Below are 19,535 nucleotides of genomic sequence, written 5' to 3'. Positions count from 1 at the left end.
TCTGATGCCATCTACCTGGAGATGCTATCTCACTTCAGATGCTAGGCAAAAGTCCATGTTGTTACCTGTGTTTCTGACCCAATGGCTATAAATCAGAAGACCTCAGAACTCCTTCCTTGTTTTTGATAAATTTGCTAGAGCAGCTCACAGAACACAGGAAACCAGTTTACTCACTAGATTACTGGCTGATTACAAAAGATATGAAAGGATATGAGTCAACAGACAGATAAAGAGATATATAGGGCAAGGTAACAAACAAGCTTCTGTTCTGTGATGTTTGGGGCGGGCACAGTGGCATATGGAGCCATTGTAGTTCATCACTCTGCAAATCCAATTCTTCTGAGTTTTTATAGGGGCTTCAATACATAGGCATGATAGATTAAATTATTGGCTCTTGGTGATCGAACTCAATCTCCGACCCTTCTTTCCTCAACAGATGTCTAGGAGTAGGTCTGAAAGTTCTACCCTCTAATCATGTGGTTGGCTCTACCGGCAACCAGTCCCTATCCTTAATATGATTCAAAGGTCACCTCATTAACATAGCAAAAGACACCTTTATGTCTCTTATTACTTATGAAATTCCAATGGTTTTAGGAACTCTGTGCCAGAATCAGAGATGAAGAGCAAACATATATCTTATTATAAATCAGATTTATTGTTAGGTTTCTATATTGTTAGGTTTCTCTGCTGTAAAGTTGTTTTTTCCCCCTGATACTCATTTAAAGACAGTCATTAAGCAAAGACCACACTTAAGAATGGAGAGATATGCAACATCTCCTTGAAAGATAGGTATCTACATAAAATACTTGGAATTTGTTTCTTTGTTCCAATTTATTTATCCAATTATTCTTTTATTTCAGTATGGACTCATTAATATTTATTTTATACTTTGGTTATAATCCAATACTAATTTATTTTCTTGCTCAAATTATTCCAGCTTTGGCCGTCAGTTTTTTTTTTTCACTTACTTCCTTTGTCTTTTTAATGTACTCCAGCATTGTTGCTTTTTATTTTTTGTTTGATTCATTTTCTTCATTTCTGGAACTACAGGGTGCTCCAGGCTCATCTCGCATATTCCCTGCCTAAGTTTTAGAATCAGCCATTTCTCCACAAAGCCTTGGAAAATGGCATTTTTTAGGAGAATGGCATTAGAAACCAAGATCCAGGGATTAGGCGTGCTCTTTGCTACTGAAATATAATTTCTTTTAGGTCCTATGAGTAGACAGAACAAAGAAATCCATATGTGTATACTAACCTGTTCATATGCAAGCACCTTTAAATATTTTTGTATGTAAACACCTGTATTAAGCAAAACCATGCTGATGTCTCTAATTATAATTTATTAAATGGTGCAATTTCTACCTTCAGCCAATATTAAACCTTTCCCAAGAGTTAATGAACTCAAAGTACAGAGCTGACCTCCGTTCTCAGCTGATGTATCACAATTTGCAATTATTTTAGTTTGTTAGCTCTTAAATACCCTCCTTTGCAGAAAGCCATTTATTCAACTTTCCATAAGAAACTACTAAATTTTGTCACCCTGAATTTCCAGACTACCTAAGTTAGCCACCATCACTTCCTCTATGTTACTGCATTTGTATACAAACTTTTTGAGATACCACTCATTCTGAGCCAACCATGGGTATTATCATTATAGAATCCTCTTGGAATTGGAAATACCTTTAGAAATTATTTATTCTCTATTCTTTATCTTGTGCATTAATTCTCTTTGTATTATCCATTGCTAGTCACTACTGAAATATCTTGAATTTATTTTAATAAGCTTTACTGTGTTAAAAAGGTACTGAATATTTGTTTTAATCAAGAATGACAAAACACACAGACACAGAAATTATTGTCATCATGGAAGTTCATACTCACAGATCCCTAGAAACACAAGACATGGGTCACCAAACAGGCCCTAGGGGAAAGGCCAAGCACAGTCAGGAGTCAGAAGGCCTAGAGGGGAGAAATGATCCAGAGCCTTTATTGGATTTTTCTCAAGAAGAAATGGACAGGGCAAGGTAGGTATATATGCTAAGTAATTTTAGGATTGAATAGTTTGAATAATTTCAAATGGTGGTCTCTGGGCTATAGTGACGGTCTCTAGTTGCCTGTAATTGGCCCTGGGGTGATTTAGGGCAAGGGGATATACAGGTGGTACATGTAACAGTTTGATAAAGGATAAATGGGAGTGTAGACTCTGGATTGATTGGTTTGTGTATCAAAGGTGTGCTGGCAAGGAGTTTATTTTCTATCTCTAGGAAGAATCTAATACTGAAAAGGGCCATCCCTTCAGGAACAAGGCTTCTAATGCCAGAGACTCAAGAATACAGACAATAGGAAAGAAGAGCCTATACAATTCCCAAGGCAGCCCCATATCCAGTACATTTCTTTCGTGAATTATGTTTTTTTGTGTCATAACATGTATTGCATTTTGTTAATAATCATGCCACCTTTTATCTACAAAATGGGAGAATTTCTTAAAAATTTTAAAGTTAAAATTAGTGAAATAAATGCCTTCATCAAGCATTTTTTTGTCAAATAATAAATTGAATATATTTTCATTTTTATAATTCAGGAGATATTTTTTAGTTAGTCTTTGCAAAGTATTTTTTACCTTCTTTTAAGTACAGAATGATAACGGAGTAATGGTATCCAAGAGAAACTGTGTAGACTCAAAAGTTCACAAGCTGCCAAGGACAAAAATAAATCTGACAAAGGCCAAAAGACTATGATCTCCTGATCCAAAGACTCTGGAGATAATTGGAGTATGTTATGATGTAAGTTCAATCCAGGCCATTTTACTGGCAATTAATGAAAGCAAGAAATTTAGCAGAAAAAAAATACCAGCATTCAGATAACACATAGGATGTATAAATTATAGTAGTAAGACCCAAAAGACCCTATTTATAAGAATAAAAAATCCAATAAAGAAAAAGGAAGGTGGTTGCTGGGGCAGAGAAAAGGTTCATGTCACTGTTTGGGGTCAATATTCACCTATAACACTAAAAACTAATTAGAAAAAAGTTCAATTTATTTTCTTTTGTTCATAATTAATATAAAACTTATTGATATCAGTGCTAGACAGAAAATAGGGGTGCAAAGAGCCATAACCTTATTCACTTTCCTTCTTCTACCCTCCTGTGACCTGAGCCCCAGTAACAAACAAATGGCCTGAATCTGTGAAAACACTAGGAAGCTTCTACTGGTTTTCTTTGATTTCGTTTCTGCAGCCTTTCTCTGGCTTGTTGGTATTTGGGAAGTGAGGTACATATTCAAAGAAGTTTAAACTAGAAATAATAAGGTTTGTGTCCTAATGTTGGCCTCTTTATTTATGCAGCCTTCAACAAGTGTCTCAAGCTCCCTGAATCTCATTATGATGGAGAATGAACTGAATCAACAAACATGTATTAAGCACTATTTGCTAGGCATTGTATTATGTTCAGGTGTTAAGACATTAAGTAGGACATCGTGGTCCCCTTAAGCTGTCCAATCAAATATGGTAGTTAAATATGTAAACAAATGATTAAACCTCCCCGACAAGTATTATTGTACTGATAAGTATTATTATAAATGTTCTAGGCAGAGAAATTATAATCTATGGAAATATAGAGAAATTTAATGATTAAAAATATGATATGCTTATAAAATTTCAAATAGTTCAGAAAGCAGGAGTTTAGTAGATGATGCTCATTCTAAATCATTTGGACTTATTTAATGACTATAGTCAATCAGTAGTCATTAAATAATTTGATAAAAGCTGTGTTTGGAAATTTGGTGATGTTGAAGAGATGGAATCCGGAATGGGAGGGATGGAATCGTGAAGACAGGTTGTTAGGAGAACTATTACAGCTCAGACCGAGGGCCCTTGAATAAAAAAGAGAGAAAATATCTTTGACAGATGTTACAAATACTTAAGGAAGGTTTATAAACAGTCTGTGAGAAAACAGGGACGTTTAAGCCATAAATTGCTTCATTAGGTTTTATTACAAGGTCCTCACATTAAGCCTTCTTATTATATAGTATCAAATAGGGAGATGAAACTGGCTTGTTAGAATTCCTACTAATCCTGTCACATCTTTTCTCTGCTACTATATCCCTAATTCAGCTCATCACAACCAAAATTTCTGTAAATCAAATCATGGTGGTAGGTTTTTGTCCATTTTTGGGGGTGTTATTTTGGGAGGTTTTTTGTTTGTTTGTTTTTGGGTTTTTTTGGGTTTCATTTCATTTTGGTTTTTTTGTTTGTTTGTTTTGATATATTAGTGCCACTTGCCTTCCATAGAGTCAGTTTGCCAAAGTTGGTTTGATTGCCTGATCTTGGGACAAGTGCACATCTATGGATGGCTGGATGTGTGTGTAAGGGGTTGTCAAGTTCCTGTGACTGGTACATCTAGTAGAATCACATGGTGTAGGTAACAAATATTTTCCCCAAGGACATGTCTCTGTCTTCTCAAACTGAACTATGACATCAAACTCTTTTTGATTAAGGCAACTTTTGACAGACAGATACATTCTGTCACTCTCTTCTCTCTATTCAAAGTGTTTGGCATTAACTTATTGGATATTTCTTCTAATTCATTTATTTGCCAAGTAGTTATTGAGTCCTATCTATGTATCAGCATTGTGGTAGGCACTAGATGCATAGTAGTGAAGCAAATACACTGTTCTTGACCTATTCCTGTTTATAGTTTTAACTCTTGCTCATTTGTCCTTCCTTTGAAACAGAGACAGAGCTTAAATTCTTTCTATTTCAGTGTCTAACAGTGACTGATATATTGTATATGCTAAATACATATATTTTTTATCCAATAAATAAAGACATAAATGAAATTATATAAGTGAAGTCTGCAGTTCATTTTAACTGACTGAACATATTTTAAATAATTACATTAGAAAGGAAAATGAATTAGATTTTTTTTCCCATTCACCTTCCTTGAATTTAGATTTGCCTCTGGCACTTGGTAATTTATTATTAAAGAACACACAAAGGTTCATGTAAACTCTAATCTTTGCAAGCTTAATTTTTTAATCTTTGTTTGAATTTTTCCCAACAGATTTATTCAAAATACTCAGTACTAGTTCTGTTATTTTTTTATGATAGTGCCTATATATTATGGTTTTTGTTTAATCAACACAAAAAATAAAACAGGATTATAAGTATTGGTGTGTTAATTAGTTAAATCTAACATTTTTAATGATGCTGGTAATTTTTTTGAGAAATATCATAATAGATAATATTAAACTATGTGAAGGAGAATTTTAGTAGAAATTTTGTAGAAAGTATGTAGGATTTCTACATATTATGACTGAAAAGTGAAAAAGGAAATATAGCAAAAAGTTGAGAGAAATATGAAGTTCATATGAGCATTTAGAAGAAATTAAAGAAACAAAATAAGATTGCATTCAATATGTGCAGTGCTAAAATGATTATTGCACACATTTTTTACTTGAAAGAGAATACATGCTCCAAAACAAAACAGTAAAGAATTAATTACCTTAGGTCCTTCTTTCTCAAACAAATCTTCAGGTCAGATCATTGTTTTAGGTCTCTCATCAAACGTGTGTGTGTGTGTGTGTGTGTGTGTGTGTGTGTGTGTGTGTGTGTAGCCAACCTGGAACATTGTTTCTTTTTTTTTTTTTTTCCAAGAGTAGCTTTTGCTCAGAATCTGTTTTATTTTGGAAGGTCTTTCTGTTTCTGATTAGTTATTCATGATTCTATCATGAGAGCACCCCCACCCCAAAGAAATTGCACAAATAATCTTATAATAAAATAAAATAATGAACAAGTATTTTTGAGTCAAAAATAATTAACTACCTGATCCTGCAGGGGAAATGCTACATTCTTTGCTTTTGTTGAGAAGAAAACATAAATTATTCACTAAAGAATTAAAAACCCTTTCATTGTTGATAGCCTCTGATTTATTTCTTTTTGATTATTCCTGGATATTCAGTTAAGGTCAGAGAATTTCTGAGCATTTACTTATAAGACTAGGATTGATTTTGTAAAAGTCAGTATGTAACAAAATATAGAGTTTAGTGAATAAATAGAAAAGAAAACCTTTAGTTTTTCTTTTAAATAAAAAAGCAAGTGAAGAGAAATGCATTCAAACTCTGGGACAAGCAATTATTTTCTTTGCCTTATTCTAAGTAGAAATTTAACACTTAAAAATATTTATTTGATTGTTTTCTGTATTTAGAATAAATAAATAAGGTCCTTTGTAGGTGTTTCTGTGAATTATTTACGGATGTCTGTACTGAAAATTTAAAATGTCTGGTGCCCAGTAAAACATTCAGTCATTCATCAAACTTTTATTGCATCCTTGTTAGGTATCAAACACTGTGTTCAGGGCTAAGGGATAAAATTTAGAAAAGAAATTGCGCGTGTTGTCAAGGAATTGTATTTAGTAGCATAGTCAAAATATGTGCATGAATAACTATAAAATAAAGCAAGAATCATTATGACAGGAATGAAAAAATAATGCTCTGCATTGAACGCATTAAAAAACTTTTAAATTATAAAATATTTAAAACACACAGAGAAAATTCCAGTGAATTTTCAGCTGAATTACAGCTATATTTCCATCATCTGGATTTAACAAATGTTGACATTTTGTTGTTGTTTTTAACACAGTCTTTTATTATTTTTTAAAGAAATACAGCACTATATACACCATTGAAGTTCATTTTCTAACCCTATATATCCTCAACTGCTATATTTTGATATATTTATTATATTTTCATAGACCAACACAATATGTAGTTTTATATGTTTTAAAATTTAAAATAAATTCTATATGTATTTTTTAAATAATCCCCCTCCTCCCAGAATATTGTTTCTTCAGTCTAGTTTTCCATTTTCCCCAAAGTATTGAATTCTCTTCAGGATACTTTTGGTTAACTGCATCTTTCATATTCAACAAGACTATTTCTGCTGCCTCTACCTAGGGATTTCCCTGGCAGTGTAATAATAGGCGTGATTACTGACGTGTTCCATTGTGCCTGAAAATGCAGTACTAGTCATTTGCATTTAGTTCTGATGATATATATACGTAATTTAGGTGGTATTAATGTTCTAGTCTTGGGGAAAGAGGACCCTAAGAAATAGAAATAACTTGAAAGTTACATAACTAGTAAGTGGTTGAGCAGCTTTGGAACCTAAGAAGTCTGGTTTCGGAACCCAGGATCCTCACTCACTTGATTATTAATAAGGTTAAGCAGCTTTGTGTTTATCTAGCTTCAGGTTTGTTCTTTTGTGGTCTGCCAATTCACATCTTTTGCTTTTATTGTATTGGTATAATTTAATTTTCTCATTTATTATTAAGAGTTTCTTCCTGTTAAGATGAATCCTTTGTCAATTATTGTCATTAAAATATTTTTCTCCCAAAAGAATATCACCTTTGAATTTATTTTAGGGACTCCCATATACAGATTTTTAAAATAAAATATTTCATTTGTTGCCTTTTTTATGTCTTGTTAAGGAAATACTACCCTTATGCTTCCTATACAAATGCATAAATATGTTCCTAGTCTTTCCTATGCAAAGACAAAAATATTCTCTTCCATTTTTTCCAAAATTTTGGTCAGAATTTTTAGGTGTTTATATCTTGAATTTAACTATAATTCTTTTTTGTATCACCAGAATGAGATCTAATTACTTTACCATATGAACAGATAATTTAATACTGATTCATAGGTTCTGTAGTCTAGTCCTATGGTAAATTTATGTATCTCTGTAAGGAGGTCATACCATTTTTAATACTGGTTAGAATTTTTTCCCAGTTCTGAAAAGACAAATTCTATTTCTTTATTTTATTTTTCTTATTTTTATAAGAAACTTTCTTTGAGCCATTTAACTTTACATAAGAATTATAAGAATAAAATTTCACATTTTCTTACCAAACATGTCAAGCCATTTTATTAGAGTTATGTATGTCTAGGTGTCTTATTTTTGCTGTTGCTATGATTTTGAATTGTATAAATTCTATTATTGTGTTTTGGCTGATGGCTTTTATTAATATGTAAAAAAACCTATTATTTGGTTTAATGGTCATGAATTCATGTAATAGCCGACCGACCATTTGTTAATTCCGTCAACTTAACTATAGATTTTTTTCTGTTTGTTTTCAACATGAGCAGTTATGTTGATGGAAAATACAACAATTTTCCAATCTTTCTAATTTTAACAATTTTTAAAGTTTTGATTTATTGCTCCAACACAATGAACAGGTATTTCTCTTGAGAGGGGTGGCTCACCATAGACTGTCAAAACACTAATGTGGTAAAGGGAGCTGCTCTTAAGGAGGAGATAGTGGTAGTCATGTGAAATTATACAGGGCCAGTTAATTCAAAAATAAACTAAAATTAGTTAACAGAAAAAAGGAAGCCTAAAATTAACCTTGTAACGGTGGATCGCACATGAATGTAGTGGTGTGAATGTTTCAACATATATAAATGTGCCTAAAAATATTCCTTAACTGTCTCCTGTGAGAGAGCCTTGGAGCAGCGATACTCCCACAGCAAAAAGCACATCTAGTATCCAAATCTTTTAAATAAGGGTTAAGGCAAGAAAATTGTAAGATTAACCTGGACTATTTTGTTGTGTCATAAAGCACAGAAGTCCTCAAAGAATAGTGAGGCCACAACAAAAGTACCGAGGAGACAGCATGATGAAGTTCCAACTGGTCAAAATGGGCTGGCTTAAGCACCAAAATAAGTAATGTTAGTAGTGGGTTAAAACCCATTGAGTAAAATAAGATGCGGACCTTGAATCTATACCGATAAAATTAATAAAGTCTCAAGAAGAATGCCTAATTACAAAGCTTCAGCTTCCTTGGAAAATATGTATTATCACAAACAGAAGACAAAAGTAACTGTAGAGTTGAGAGGCCTCACAGGTACCACCTTAATGAAATAGACAAAGTGAAATCATCAGCAATGAGCCCAGTTAAAACTGTGTCATGTGAGAGGATGCAATAAGAGGAATAAACATTTCGGTTCTGTGATATTCCTAATAATGTAACCTGACTCTAAACAGGAGTAACATCAGACAATCCTAACGGGAGACATCCTACACAATTGAATTGCTGGAATATTCAAAATTGTCCAAGTCACTGAAGTCCAGGAAAGATTGAGGAACTGTCTCAGAGTGAAATAAACAAAAGAGACATTACAACTAATGATAATGTGAAATTCTGAACGTTTTGGGGACATACAGTGAATCTGGAGCGGAGTCTGAGGATTAGTTGGTAGTGAAGTATCAATGCTAATTTCCTGCTAGTGTAGTGGTTATGTAGAAGAACGCCCCTGTTTGTGAGATATGGACCCTCAAATATCGGGAAGTGATAGAGTATCTGGCTGGAAACTTATGCTCAGAATGGTTCAGAAAATACTTCTATGTAGTATGCTTGCAATTGTTCTGTCAGGCACAGAAATACATTAAGTCAGGATGAACTCTAGCATTCACGACTCATTTCATGAATGTTCACCCCGTGATAGATGCAGCGTCTCCCACATGACCTAGCCTAGCAGAGGTTTGGGTGGGTTCTGTTTGGTCCTGTTCCTTTGTGCAGTTCGTAAACCACAAACCACATAACCAGACATGTCAGCTGTCTATAAAAAATATTTTATACGGAATATTTTATTCAGAAACAGAGATCTACAGCAATTAAAAAAAAAGACTCCAATTTCAAAAAATCACTTAATTTTTACCTCAATCATTAATTAGCATTTGAGTAGACATTTACCTATACAACCGCTTTATTTAAACAAGATTATCAATTGTTAAAGCAGAGAGTACAAATTATGCTGAGGTCATTCATCTTCAAAGACTATGTGTAGGAAAAGAAGCGCCCATTACAAATACTAACAGTATTTTGTTTGCCATACCTTTGATTTGTTCAAATACATTTAATTATAAATTATATATACAGTTTAGAAACAAAGTATTTAATAATTTAAGGATTAACTGTGAGTCAAATAATTTGTTTGGTCTAGCAATAATAATTTAATTGAAGTTGTTCAGAGAAGTGCATACAACACACAATAAATATTTATTACATGCTGGATATGACAAAGAATATCAAAGAATATAACAGTTTGGTAAACATTTGTGCATTAAAAGCTTTTATTATTTGCTTAGGCAAATAATTACTTTGAGATAAAATAATTAAAACCTAACACAAACTCTATTTCTGAGTTTGTGGATTTTTAGATGTTAGCTATATATATGAAATTAAGTATGAAAAAACCCCCTCAATTCGCTTGTTTTTCATCACACATTTAATAGACCATTAATTTCTGGAAGGCTTATCTCTTGTATTAAGGAATAATCAAACTTTGCAAGGCTTTATTGGCATTAGCTAGGCTAGCTGTTCTTTTGTGCAGTGAATTAGCACTAGCCATTCATTGTTTAAAAGGTCCTGATAACACTTGGTCTTCTGACCTCATTGGCATTTTATTGCTATTAGAAATCAAAATGCCTAAGAATATACCCAAAAGAGAAATCAACAGCACTCATCCTGAGAAACTTCCATGTTTTGTATCCTTCACAACATCCTTCCTTCTTCAAGTTGTCTCTTCTTCCAGGTACTTTTGTGTTGGATATTTCTGAGTCCACCTGTATCTTAATATGTGAGCTCAGACATAGAGTTGTGGGGGATTTGTCTACCATTATTGATCTCAAAATGATGGCTAACAATCTTCTCTTCACATCCTTGAAAGAAAAATATAAATCCCAAGATTACCACATTACATTTCTGGACTTATTTTGATTAGGTAAATTTTAAAATATGTCTTTAATTATTTGGGGGGGATAAATTACTAGCAGATAAATTGCTGTAACAAATCATTAGGACTTTTGATTGAGACTATTGCAAAGTTACCAACCAGAAAATTGCACCAAATTACATTTTCATCAGCGAAGAATCAGTGTCTTATTTCATAAGCGTGCCAATATGTGATACTATAATTTAAAAACATTTCCATTGGGTAGAGAAAAGTATCTGCCAATTAACTTCAATGTCTTTTTTTCTACCAGCATAGTTGACCTTTTTATTTATTTATATTTTAAATATGATTGTTGGAGATTTAGGTTTTCTCTTTTCATTAATTTTTGTTCATATTATATGTTTCTTTCTATCAAAATGTTTGAATTTTTGTATATTCATAACTCCTTATATAAATAAATACACAAATGCAGAAATCTAATAAGACAATCTTTTCACTATGATATTTATCTTTTAATTATATTATTAAAGGTTTTGATAATGTATTTAATGGTCAAACTCATTTTATTTTATTTTGTTTTGCTTTATTTTATTTATTTTCATTCCAGTACAGTTAACATACAGTGTTATACTAGTTTCAGGTGTACAGTATAGTGATTCAACAATTCATGCTAAGTGTACTCTTAATCTCCATCACCTTTTCCACCCATCCTCCCATCTGTCTCTGTCTAGTAACCATCTATTTGTTCTCTATAGTTAAGAGTCCGTTATTTGGTTTGTCTCTTTCTTTTCCTTTGTTTTGTTTCTAAAATTCCAAATATGAGTAAAATCATATGGTATTTGAATTTCTCTGGCTAGCTTATTTTGCTTAGCATAATACATTCTACATCCATCCATGTTATTGCAAATGGCAAGACTTCATTCTTTATTGTGGCTGAGTAATATTCCATTGTACATACATAAACCTCTTTATCCATTCATCTATTGATGGACACAGTTGGCTTCCATAGTTTTGCTTTTGTAAATAATGCTGCAATAAAATTGCATATATTCCTTTGAATTACTGTTTTCAAATTCTTTGGGTTAATATCCAGTAGTGCAATTACTAGATTATAGGGTAATTCTATTTTTAAGTTTTGAGGAAACTTCATACTGTCTTCCATGGTGGCTGCATAGTTTGCATTTCCACCAACAGTGCATGAGGATTCCCTTTTCTCCACATTCTCTCCAACATTTGTTGTTTCTTGAATTTTTTATTGTAGCTATTTTGACAATTTTGAGATGATATCTCATTGTAGTTTTGATTTGCATTTTCCTGATGATGACTGATTATCATCAAACTCTTTATGGTTTCTGATTATGACATTGAGCCTAAAAGGGTTTCTTCACTTCCGATATATATAATATAAATATTTTCTTCTAATACTATTTGATTTCAATTTTTTTATATTTAAACTGTTAATTTATAGAATGGCATTGAAATTTAGCTACTTATCTAAATCTACTTATAGCATAATCTGTTCGTTCACTCCTTTTTCTCTCATTGTAGGTGATTTCATCCAGTCCCATGACTTTGAATAACACCTATAAGATGACAGATCCCTAATTTAAATCTCCAGCCCAACTCTTTCCTCTTAGTGCTAAAAATATATTCAAATTCCTTCTCAATAACTAAATTGAGTGTCTTATTAGACAAACAAAATATGCCCAAAATGAAGCTTTTGATTACCCCCACAAAATTAAATACATAAATTTTCTTCACTTGATTTTGTCATCTTATAAAATAATATCATCAAGCAATATGGGAGTCAATATTTATTATGCCCTTGCCTAAATTTAACAAATCCAACCTAACAAATGGACCTATCAGTACTATTTCCAAAATGTATTTTGAGTTTCCAACTTCTTTTTATATCCTCTCTTCTCACCCTCATTCAAAGCACTACAAATCACAAATCATTTGCCAGATATTGCTACAGTTCTTTAGTTTTTCTGCTTTACTTCATTAATGCTTTTTACATATGGAGGTCAGAGTAAGTTTTGTAAAGTACTTTTAGATGTTATTATTTAGTTGTTTAAAATCTTTCCACAATTTTCCTTTATTCTGTATTTGTATTAGCTTAGGGTCCATCTGTACAGCAAACCCAGACACAAAGATTGAAGTACAAATAAAGTTTAGTTATTTTCTTTTTCTTTTTTCTCTTAAAAGTACTGGAAATGTTTGTAGATGAGTGGAGACATGATACCAGAAAGAGAAGGAGCCAAGAAAGTGTGTGCTAATAATCCAGAAACCAAGGGCACCTGTGTGGCTCAGCCAGTTAAGCGTCCAGCTTTGGCTTAGGTCATGATCTCATGGTTCCTGGGTTCAGGTCCCATATGGGGTTCTGTGCTGACAGCTAGCTCAGAGCCTGGAGCCTGCTTCTGACTCTGTGTCTCCTTCTCTCTCTCTGACCCTCCCCTGCCTGCACTGTCTCTGTCTCTCAAAAAAAAAAAAAAAAGGTATTAAAAAAATAAAAAAAGTAATCCAGAAGAAAGACTGAGACTTTATCCCTTTGTTTAATTTTAGGTAGTAATATAAATAATACATATATTATAGAATTACTAGCCATCCTATCCTTATGAAGGGAGGTAAAATGGACTTTTATATATATATTTTTTAAAAATATTTTTTTCTTAGTCACTATTTCAGAGGTATTAGAATGTGGGTATTATTCTACATCCTCTAACCTGCACAAAATCCCTCAGACACAGAAATGTAGATACTCTACAGAAATATAGAGCCTCTGGAAATGTGAGCATACTGAAATGGTAGGATTTGAGGCATTTGGACATTCACAATGTCTGCTATAGCCCCGCATAATCTGATTTCTATTTCCATTATCATTCTAATCTCATACTTCTCAATCCTAGATTACTGTGCTCCAGACATAATAACCTTGTTTTTATTCTATTTTTTATTCATGGTTAAATTTTTTTCTTCTCTTCTCACTTTTTATTCTTTAGGACTCGGATTAAATGTCACCTCCTTATAAAGCCATTTAACATAAGTCTACTAAAGTATGCATCACCGACACTCCACCCTCTAATCAAGTTGCTCTCATTCACAGTACTTTTTTGATTTCCTTTATATAACATTTGTTGTTAATCATATGGTTGTCTCAATAAGATTAATTCCACTGTTGTCTTGTGTTGCAAAGATGTAGTTTATATAACCAATGTCACTCCGATTTGGTCTGGGGAGTGGAGCATGATTGTTCTAAAAACACAAGACAATCCAGTCTCTCTGGATGTAGTAATTAATTTCGAATAGGCATTGTGTAGAGAAGAATTTGGTCTTGCCCAAAGAGTCTTCCCTCTACCCCTGGCTTCTAATAGGTAATGCATGTCATTTCTAATAGGAGTATCTTTGTTTAGGGAAGGGACTGAATATATTAGCTGGTAGGGTGAAGGATGGCTATGTCAGTAAGACAAACCATAGGAGTTATTGTAGGGACTTTGGTTCATGTGTTATCAGTTGACCTGGAGACTGAAATCAATCACAAGGGCAATCCATCATGACCACATAAAGGAGCTCCCAGTTAAAAACTCTAAACACTGTGGAAAAATACTGTGTGTATTACTACACAATGATGCTAGGATTATAATGTGCTCTGACTCCATAAGAAAGGAAAATAAAAGTGTTGCATATGGAACTCACCCAGATTCTGTTCAGTGCTCTTCATTTAGCTGGATTTGATCTATTTCCTTTCTTTATAGTGATCTTTAACTGTGAGCATTATAGTTTTTCAGTGAATTTTGGGAATCCTTCTAGTAGATTACCAAACCTGAAGGTAGTGTTAGGAACTCTGTACACTTGTAGGCTGTATGTCTGACTGGAAGTTGACTGAGTCTGAGTACTATAAAATCTAGGCCTAAGCCTAAACCTTGAACTCATTCTTCTGTCCTAGTTTTTCCTCATGCCTCGTAAGTAAATAATCAATTAATAAATTCTACTGACTTTTCCTTAAAAATACATTCAGAAACCAACTTCTTCTTCGTCTTCTGCAACAACTCTATTTAAGGTCGCCATTATCTTTAACCTGAATTATTAAATATTCTTTTAATAGATTTCTTTGCTTCTACCTTGTCTTCTTAAATGTTGTTCTTAATACATCAACCAAAGAGATTCTTTCAAAAAATAAATTTGGCATGATATGCTGCATTACTACTCATGATCCTTCACTACAGAACCCCTGCTATGTGATGATTATAGTTTTCATTCCATCTATGTTGGGTTTGGTCATAATATTGGATTTGGCCAATGAAATGTAAGTGTAAGTGATTTTTCTTACCTCTGAGCAGAAGTTTAAAGAACTATTGCATCACTTTGATCAAATCTCTTCTCTTTGACATAACATAATGGTGTTGTAATAGTTAAGCACTGGCTTTTCATCCTGGTTTCTAAGAAACACACAAAGAACTACAGGTGGCATGTAACTGGCATATATTGGCTAGAGGGTAAACCCTCTTGTTAAATCCACTGAGATGTTAGGATTGTGCTTAAGGAAACATTGCATACAGATAATTTGCTGACACAGAAATTAGTACTATAAGTGAGATGAGAACAATAACAAAACGTAAATTATGTACTTTTGGTTTTAAGAATGTGTAGAATATGGTGAGAACACTATTAATGGCAGTTGGAAATGCAGTAGTGAAATATCTGCTGTAAGTGTCAATGGCCATGACCAGCAAGACAAAGAATATACTGGTGAATTTCCAGTTCTCAATGAAAAGTTTGAGAACAGGTGTTATTAGCATGCTTAAGTATTTTTGACTGCATTTGATGGCATTGTAAAAGGAGGAGATGATCTGAGAAAAGAACTGGCGGGGGGGGGGGAAGGGAAGGAAAAGTTGGAAAGAGATAATAGAAATGTAGACCACCCAGAAATTGTGAAACATTCAGCGTTAGAAGATGCAACTATTTCTCATCTGTGAATGGGGAAAACCACCCCACAAATGAATGGTAATCAAATATAAACCAAAACAACAAAGGATAATAAATCTTGACCTTGTCCAAGTACCGAATCATCTTCTTCGAGCTGGAGAAGAGATCAGGGAGCAAATTGTTAACAGAACTACAAAAAATTCCAAATGCTAAAAATTAAGTGTAGAGGTTTGTGTATTTAAGAGGGTTGTAGGCTATAACTACATAGAGTGTACTACAATCAAATAGATAAAAAGGCAAGTAGAGTTTAGAAAAATTTTTACTTTTAATATGCCACAACCAGCCAGCAATTTTCACTACTCTCCATAACAGAATAACTGGTCCTAAACTTGCCCTCCTGCTGCCAGACAGAATGCAGGAGGCTCTTATTTTAATCTCCACTGCAAAATAGGTCACAAAGTAGTTTAATTCTTCAGAGAAAAGAAACAAGTAAAGTAAACCTCACATTTGCCTGAGCTTTCTTCTTTGAGTATTTTTCTGGTTATAATGTCCAAGCAGATTAAAGTAATCAAACTAGCAGAGCAGGCAGAGATTAGATTTTGGAGTTGCTGAAGTAGCTAGATTTTCGGGGCAAAGACTAGGAAGGAGAGAAATAAACAGGAAAAGAACCCAGAAATTTGCACAGGCATTCCCAGGTGTTTGGCTATTCACAAGGTGAAACTCTAGGAGGTGTACCAGAAAACAGCTATTGCAATAGTTTGCACTGAACAGGGATGCCAGAAAATGAACTGGAGTTCCAGCCCAGCCAGACTAAGGAGACTGTGAGTATCTTAGGCATTTTGTTGCATCCCAAGAAAGACTACGCTTTAGGAATAAAGACCATGGCCTGGGATTAGGTACAAAATCAATATAGACATACTTAATCAAAGAAAAAGGCAAACCTAACATGAACAAAAGGAATTGTTATTAATGGAATGTTTGCATTCCCTTTTACTGGATGGCTTAGTATCAGACTAACCAAAGTTAAAAAGAAAATGCTTAAAACAGCCAGACAAGGAAACACACATGAAAAAATAATAATATATAATGGTTGATTTCATATCAAATGCAATGGAGGCGAGAAGATCATGGAATTTCAGTTTTTAAATTGCTGGAAAGAAGCAAAGAAGCAAGTAAAAGGTTAACCCTTAATCCTATATTCAGAGAAAATATCCTTGAGAAACAAAAAGAAAACAAAGACATTCTAAATTGAATGAAGGAAAAGTGTCAGTAGTTCTGCCTTACAAGAAGTGGTAAAGGAGGTTGTAAAGAATGTCTATATAGCTAAGCGTCTGAAGAACTGAAGGCTAAAGGATGCCATATAGAAACTTGGATCTACATGAATATAATGAGCATTGCAAATGGTGTATATGTATGTATATAAATGTAAAAATACTATATTGTCTTTTCTTTTAATTACTTTGATGACAACTGACTGTGTGGAGCAAAAATAATGGAATATTTTAGAATTTATAATGTATATGGAAGTAAGATACTGGAGAACAACAAAAAAAGTGTAAATGGAGTTATGTATTTTAAGGTTCTTGATGTATGGGAAGTGATATACAAAACTAACTCCAAGTAGATTATAGTAAGAATATTGTAATCTTTAATGCAACCACACACACACACACACACACACACACACACTACAAAATGCTGGAACAAAAAAACACAGTACAGGAGGAAATAATAGATAACTAACATTGTTTGATTCACCAGTCTAGATTAAGAGACTCACTGTGAAAGACTTAATAAGTCACACAAAGCTACATAGACCCCAAAGAGGGCATGTTCTCTAAAGCCCTTTCAGATATAACTAAAGAAGAAAATAGAAAAGGGAAGAACTGGAAAAAATATAGAAATATAATCTTTGGAGGAAACTAGAGTAATAAAGAAATATATTCCACCTCCACAGGGTGAGAGTCTGCCACAGCTCTATAGACCTTCTATAGCAGAATTTCAGAATTGCAATGGGTCAGTGACTATTAGTGCTTGCCTTTTATTTTCCCCCCAATTGGAGGATATGTTGTAGCTATTTTGCCCTTCTTCCACAATAATATACCAGATACATAAGTGATATGGAAATAGTAATTTTTAGGTTGTGGGTCTCCAGAAATTGCATCATGAGGGGCACCTGAGTGATTTAGCCAAGCATATGACTTCAGCTCAGGTCATTATTTACAGTTTGTGAGATAGAGACCAGTGTTTGGCTCTGCACTGACAGTGTGGAGCCTGCTTGGAATTCTCTCCCCGCACCCCCCCCCACCTCACCCTGCCTCTGTCCTGCTCGCTCTCGCCCTCTCTCTCAAAACAAATAACTAAACTTAAAATCAAGAAAGTAATTGCATTATGAGCTGATATAGAGACTATTATGAGATCCTGGGATTTTATTCTGATGATATTACTGGAAGGCACTTTGGGATTTTCTCCCTTTAGGAGTAAGTGTGAATATTTGTGGGTAGAAGAAAGAAAAGTACATATTGTGGCAAAGAAGGCAGACTGTGTTAGATTTAGTTGTTGTTCAAAATTTTCTCTGGGTGAATCTCACTGTTGGAAGACTATATATTATTGACATTAAAATTCAGGCTTACTAGTGTGATTTTCTTTGGCCTTGGCAGTATGCACGCCACTTGCAGGTAGAAGCCGAGAGCTTCTGCCATGAGAACTGGGTTGTCCTGTATGTAGGCATCTCATTTAGCCTGCTTATCCGAGTAGACAAGACCTGGAGTAGAGCTGCAGCTGATCCACAGCCAACAAGTAACATGTGTGAAAAAGAATTTGGTTGTTACAACACTCACACTTTTATTATTGTTGATGTTTTGTTTTTATGACTACAAAAAGTATTGATACCTCACTGATATAACAGAGTGTATCACTTTTCAGTTCACCCCTTCCTATGGTTTTTTATTTTATCCAGAATGAAAGCTCAGCTCTTTACAATGACCTGAAAGTCTCTACATAATCTGGCTGCCACGCTCTGCTCAATTCCTTCCAAACGCCCCAATATCTATTCCAGCTACACTGGCTTCTTGGTCCTCTCCAAACCATGTTCCCACTTCAAGACCTTTGGACTTGCTCTGCTATTTGAGTGCATCTCTCCCTCTGGATAGTTGCATGGCTTCCCCCTCTCCCCCCCCTTTTTTTTGGCTGACCACATAGTCCCTTATAAGGCGATATCTTATCACCCTAAAAGAAATAGCAACAGCTCCTACTTTCACAGTTCTTGAGTCCCTCATTTGCTTCTTAAAACTTATTATCTAAGCAGTTCTCATCACCACTTATCATGTTATATGTCTATTTATCATGTGCCTTTAGTCCCTAGAATAAGGTCTTTGAACGAATTGCTATCTGTTTTATTTCATTGCTATAGATACATATTAGAAGCTAAAAATTATTTCTTAAATAACTAAGTTAATGAATGCATGAGTGAATATATAAATGAAAAAAAAAGTAAGTCTGTGGAACAATGGTAAATTTCTGACTGAAGTGATAGGTTTTAGAGGTGGCATTTGAATTAAGATAGTTCAATCCCAATAAAATAAAATGCAATGATGTCAATATTTTTATATTTTTATGCTTTACAGTAGTATAGGGTCTATAATTTTTTAATGTTTATTTATTTTGAGTTACAGAGATAGAGAGAGAGCACGCACGAGAGAGAGAGAGAGCAAGCGGGGGAGGGGTAAGAGAGAGGGAGAAAGAGAATCCAAAGCAGGCTCTGTGTTGTCAGTGCAAAGCTGAATGTGGGGCCTGATCTCATGAACAGTTAGATCATGAGCTGAGTCGAAATCAAGAGACAGATGCTTAACCAACTAAGCCACCCAGGAACCCTTAGA

The sequence above is a fragment of the Suricata suricatta genome, chromosome 15 (genome assembly GCF_006229205.1).
Source record: "Suricata suricatta isolate VVHF042 chromosome 15, meerkat_22Aug2017_6uvM2_HiC, whole genome shotgun sequence".
Taxonomy (NCBI): Eukaryota; Metazoa; Chordata; class Mammalia; order Carnivora; family Herpestidae; genus Suricata; species Suricata suricatta.
This window is presented reverse-complemented; position numbering follows the sequence as displayed.